This window comes from Apium graveolens, chromosome 5 (genome assembly GCF_009905375.1).
Source record: "Apium graveolens cultivar Ventura chromosome 5, ASM990537v1, whole genome shotgun sequence".
Classification (NCBI taxonomy): domain Eukaryota; kingdom Viridiplantae; phylum Streptophyta; class Magnoliopsida; order Apiales; family Apiaceae; genus Apium; species Apium graveolens.
The window spans coordinates 132152782-132159249 of NC_133651.1; positions in this window are offsets into that span (position 1 = coordinate 132152782).

Consider the following 6468-nt stretch of genomic DNA (forward strand, 5'->3'; position numbering starts at 1 on the left):
CTGACAACTAGAATCATCCTAACTTCAGCTGGAGCTACAATCAGAATGTGATGCAAAAGCTGTTCTAGCAGTTTGGAAATAAGTTATTCAACCCTCCTGGTTTTCAGCAACAAATTGCACCAAAACAACAACTCCAAATTCAATAACAAAATCATGATGCAGATCTATCTTTGAATGAAAAATCTGAATTGGAGGAGTTGCGGCTTATGTGCAAAAACCAGGCTCTTATATGCCAAAGCCAGGCTATTTCTATCTAGACTCTGGAGAACCAAATAGGGCAAATTGCTAATGCCTTATTGAATCGGCCACCAGGAACGCTTCCTAGTGATACATAAACAAATCCAGGCAAGAGGGAAGTTGGAGAACAGGTGAACGTCATCGCCTTAAGGTCTGGAAAGGTTGCAAGCCCCCAAATTCAGCAAGACGAAGAGCCTGAAAAGTCTCAAGTTCCAGAATCTGAGGTTTTGGCTGAAGAAGATGTGCAGAAGGAAGCAGAGGTGGAACCAAGGAAGACTACTGTGGAACACACTCCTCCAGAGGGTAATACAGGGGAGAAACAAATCTATCCTCCACCTCATTTTCCTAAGAGGCTGCAGAAGAAATAGATGGATAAGCAGTTTGAGAAGTTTTTGGAGGTGTTCAAGAAACTTCATATCAACATACCTTTCGCTGAAGCTCTTGAACAGATGCCTAGCTATGCGAGGTTTATGAAAGGATTCTCTCTCGGAAAGTGAAGCTCGATGACTTAGAGACCATTGCTCTAACGGAGGAATGTAGTGTTGTGCTGCAACAGAAGTTGCCTCCGAAGCTTAAAGATCCAGGAAGCTTTACTATTCCTTGTACCATCGGAAACTTGACGTTCAACAAGTGTTTATGCGATTTAGGAGCTAGCATCAATCTAATGCCCTTATATATCTTCAAGAAGCTTAGTCTACCTGATCCGAAACCAACATACATGTCATTGCAACTAGCTAACCGTTCCATCGCTTATCCACGAGGTATAGTGGAGGATGTCTTGGTCAAGGTGGATAAACTCATCTTTCCTACTGACTTTGTAATTCTTGATTTCGAGGAAGATAAGAAGATTCCCATTATCTTGGGAAGACCATTTTTGGCTACATGCCGAACTATGATCGATATGCAAAAAGAGAGCTTTCGATGAAGGTTTACAATCAAAAGGTCACTTTTAATGTGTTCAAGGAAATAAAGTTACCCACGGCTAAAGAGGAGTGCTTTAAAGTAGAGTGGGTAGACTCTGTCGTGAATTCGAAACTTGAGCAATTGCTAAAGTTAGAGACCTGAGAGAGATCCTTAATGAAGAAATCAGTTATTGATGACAAGGAAGGAGCAGAGCATTTGCAGGTTTTGAATGCACCTCCGTGGAAGAGGGAGTTAGATATGCCATTCGATTCTCTTGGGTTAGCAGAGCCGAAAATTTCTCAAGAGCGTCTCGAGCCATCTATTGAAGATGTTTCCACACTTGAGCTTCACCCACTACCAGATCACTTGAGTTATTCATTCTTAGGTGCACCCCATGATAAGGGGTTGGGATATATTTTTAATGATGTAGAGAGTGGTTGGACGGATATTCCCGTGCCTATATAGGGTTCTTTTCATGTGCCACAGGCAGTTGATAGGACTGGTGTTGATGATTCCCAGTATAGAAGATTGACTAGGCGTATGGAGGCCATGCATGTCATCCACCGATATTTTGCTGAAGATTTGACACACACTTTCGGTACTATTGTCCGAGACACTGGTGGAGAGGTTGATTGGCCACCTGATCCTCCACCCGACGAGGGTGATTCTCCCGCTAATTAGGTATGCCTGAAATCCTTATTATTACCTTCAATGAGGACATTGAAAATTTTAAGTTTGGGGGTGATAATGTAAGGATTAGTAGTGTGTGTGTCTATATAGATTCATATAGATTTATATTGCATGTTTAGTTGTAGTTCATTCATATTTTTGCATGGTTGTTCATTTAAGACATATTTGTTTATTTTTATGTGATTTCATATAGTTGCATTTGCATGCATATTTAGCATGATCCCTTAAGATGAACTATGTTATTTGATAAGTTGATGTTGATTTCAGTGTGGTGATAACGAATAGAGGGATGTTTAAGTCTAATGAATTGATTTGCATGCCAGAAACAAATATTTTCACAAAGTCTTATAGGGTTGCTTTTGATCTAGATCATGATCATACTTATTTGTTGTTGAGATTTGATCACTTGGTTATATTTAGAATTTGTGATATTCTCGTAATGACGTAAAAACACTGATTTTTTTAATCTGGAGAAAAACTTGGATTTCATTGCTAGTTGTTGTAAGGCTAGGTGTCAAATGGCTAGTAGCCGACTCATATTTTTATGAGTAGTCTAGGGTTGAATGAGATGGAGCGAAACGCACTCATTCAGAAATTATTGGAAAAAAAAGAAAAAAAAAGAAAAAAGAGAAAAAAAAAGTATGTGTTTATGCATAATTGATCAAGAGTGAGCTCTTTAATACTCGAGTTATTAAGTTCTAGGGGACTTTGTGCCTAGTGACCTAAGGCTTTTATAGTCTGGGATCCGCTAACCTAACGCTTACTACATGGGTATTATTGCATAAGTCTTTTGGGACCTCATTCATTGTACGGTCAAATAAGCAACTTTGTTATGTGTTAAATAATAGTGTGAATCCTTGTATAACTCTAGTAGAAATGAGGTGTTGTGAGTCATAATGCGTTTATTGTCTATTCTGTTTATAAACTTCTGATTGTTTTGATGATAGATAAGTTATGGTTATTGATCTAGTATCGAGAGATATCTGTTAAGCATTCCACACACGCACGTTTCTGGTTTGTGAGTTGGTTTGTGGGATTTATTCGAGCTCTGTTTAAAGTCATTGCATTCTTAGAGGTATTGGCTTATTCATTTGGTTATGGTTATTCTGAGGGGATCGATTGCATTATCATTTAGTTGCATTCACGTAGTTGTATTCATGCATTAGGTTTGTTTTGTAGTTTTGAGTCTGTTTATGCTTGAGGACAAACATCGATTCAAGTTTCGGGGTGTGATAAGTGGATTTTATATCCACGTGGAAAGCTTTATTACAAGCTTAAATTGGTGTTTTGGACTCAAGTTGTTGGTATTTTGATGTGTTTTTGTGTTATTACATTTCAGGTATCAGTTAAATGAAGAAATGAGCTTTTAAAGGAAATATGATAAAAAGTGATCAGAATTGGAAGCCAAGGCCATTATCAAATTGTAGAGAATCTCAATAGCTTCACGTAGGCAGTTGAATCGCCTAATTCTGACGAGTAGAACTCAAGTTATGGCCAAAACAAGATTCATTAGAAATTTTTCCAGACAGGAGCTGAGCGCCCGCCCAGGAGAGCTGAGCGGCCGCCCAGAGAGCTGAGCGCCTGCCCAAGAGAGCTGAGCGCCCACCCAGGAGAGCTGAGCGGCCGCCCTAGGCGTGGCTAATCGCTGATTTCCCTGAAAAAGCCTTTTTTGAGTGGAATTTGACGATTTTAAGGGTCCAGGTCCACTAGGAGCGTATATAAACTTTAAAAAAAGGATTTTCATCATCCGAGAAGATTGGAATACCAAGGAGAAGACCTAGAAGCATATAACAACTCCGAAAAAGAAGATCTTGTTTTCAACTTGTGATTCTTTGAATTAGTTGTAACTTTGGATGCTCGTTTTCGTTCTTGTTGAACCTATATCTCGTTTATTCGTACTTTGATTATTATTCAGTTTATTAAGACCTTGTTTTATACCATGCTTTCATTGGAACCCATGGTGACGATGAGTTTGATTATGAATTAATCGTTATTATGGGATTCTAGCCGATTTACTTATGGATTTCAATAATTAAATTGTTCTGATATCTTGGTATGTGGTGATTGATTGATATCCTAGTATTGGTTGTGCTTATTCGTCTTATGTTCGTAGCTAATATATAAGATAGCGTGTTAATCTCTATTGAAGCGACAGTGAATATAGAGGTTTAGAACTTGTCATGCTAGCATAGGTTCATGTATTGTATGCATGATTAGTGGGTAACTCTAACCGTTTTACTTGCCCTATGTAATTATTATGGATAACTTGTGCTTAAACCGTTATGTTGTCAAATTCTATAGACATATAGGGTCTCAATATAATTGGTGCTTATTCAGCTTCTATCTCTTTTGTGGATATCTGGTAGAATGGTACTCGTGCAACGAAAGTTGGCGTTTATCATTTTCGTGTTATCTAATTAGTGTCATCACCATCACATGCTAAGATTAAGAACGAAAAGGCTATTGAATGAAGTATTTAATGAAGTTAGAATCCCATGTTTATCATATATATTAATTCAACCTCAATTCTCTTAGTTAATGTTATTTAGTATAATCTCTTAGTTTAATCAAAACCCAATTTATTATTTATCTTAGCATTGAGCGATAACCATACATTGTTGCATAGGTGCATAAATTGAACTTAACCTAAACTAGTCTCTGTGGGAACAAATCTGATTTATATCTTATACTACTTGTGAACGCGTATACTTGCGTGTATTTTAGCGCGTGTTTTTGCCCTAACAGCTACCTCTCGGAAATTCCGAGAGGTGTGGTGGCCGTGTAGCGCGTAGGCGCGTGGTTCTGTGATTTTTATTTTCTTATTTTGGTTCGATTGTTCCTGATGTTATGTTTCTATTTTAATTGTTTCATTTTCTGCAGGAATAATTTTAAGTAATTTCGTGAAATAAAAACTCGTGCGGAAAATAATTTAATTAATCAGCGAAATTTTGTGTTGGAAACCCGAAAATTAACTGGGTACCCGCGAATTTTACCGCCGTCGGCGATGAGCCTCGGCAAGCCGACAGTGGAGTGTGATGATTATTCCGAGTCCTAATATTTTAAAATAAACAATTTAGTTCGCATATTATTATTCAAAATAAAAAGTAGTAGTTAAATAATACGTTTCAGGATTATTTGGAATGTGAAGTTGGATTGATTGCCTGTTTGTTGGATTGATTGGTTGACTGTGACGTCGAGTTTTTTGACGGGTAGGACGATAAACAGAGGAGATGCTGCCCAAATTTTTGGAAATTAAATTCGAAAATGCGGGACATACCCTGTAATTATCGGAACGTCGAGTGAGCATAAATAAGTATATTCATATATGTTGTGCGGAACCTGATTATATGTAGTGTTAAATTATTTTGCCAAAACCAATAACCTTAATTTCATAAAAATAACTAGTATACGTATTTTCTGGATAAAAACACCGAACCGATTTTCGAGACCGTGAACCCTAAATTGATGCGTGTATTGTAATAATGTATATAAGTACGAGTCGGGAGTTGGTATCGAAGGGTAGATGTGTTATTGAGGATATGTCAAGCATACCAAGACGTCTAATGTAGGGTATTTCGACCCTGTAGGTTATAGTCGGGAAACTGAAAGTGGACGTTGGACTAAAGATAACCTAGTGGACAGTCGACGAGCTCAGTAGGGTTTCAACGGAAGAACCTGAGTATTGAAGTCGAATCCAAGGTGATCTAGTGGTTAGACGATAAAGCCTGAGCGTCCGAATCGGATCAGAATCGATCAATAATAGTCATAAAGCTCTGCAAGGCAAGTACCCCAGACCATTCTTTTATGGTTCAGTATATCTGAATAGCTAATGTTTTAACCTCGTAATGGAACAGAAATGTTTTAAGTTACGTATCCCCTGTATTTGAAAATGTTGTTTAAAAATGTTTTTGGGGAAAAGTAACTTCTGAAAGCACCTATCTCTAAGCGTGATTTAAATGAAAGGAGTTTTAAATAGTGTGCTGTGATAGAATGATTTTAAAAAAAGATAGGTGATAGTGATTTTGGAAACTGGATAAAGAAAGAATGTTTTGATCCACCTATGTCGTGGAATTTTGGAAAGAGGCAAAAAGGGAATTCGGTTAATCTATTGGAGTTGCGTAAGAGGCCCATTATTCAGTAACGGCCCAGCAGATGGTTGCGTAAGATTCTAATTTGGTTGGACGCTCTATTTAACTGATTAGTCCAGCGTTGGGGGAAAGACCTAGATAGTCTTTTCCCAAGTTCCAGAACACATTCTTTATTCTGGATGGCCGTTAGTCGCTGTCCGGTAAGGGTAGACTGATCAGCTATCTTCACCCATTGAACGTCTAATAGATTTGATTGATTCAGTTTTGAAATTGATTAACAAATCAACTTGATGAGACCGATGATTTGAAAATGAAATAGCATGCTAAGCTTTGATTCTGGTAATTATACACAGCACATGACTGATATTGTTGTTTTTCGGAGCATGGTAGTTTTGAATATCCAGTTTATAAATGTCTACTCTGCTTTTGTACATGAGCTCTAATTTATGTTCCTATCACTGTTTTATCAGAAATTGTTTTACTTGTTATTCACATAGAGGTATTGCTGAGCAATTAATTGCTCACCTTTGCAGACTGTTTTATATTTGTA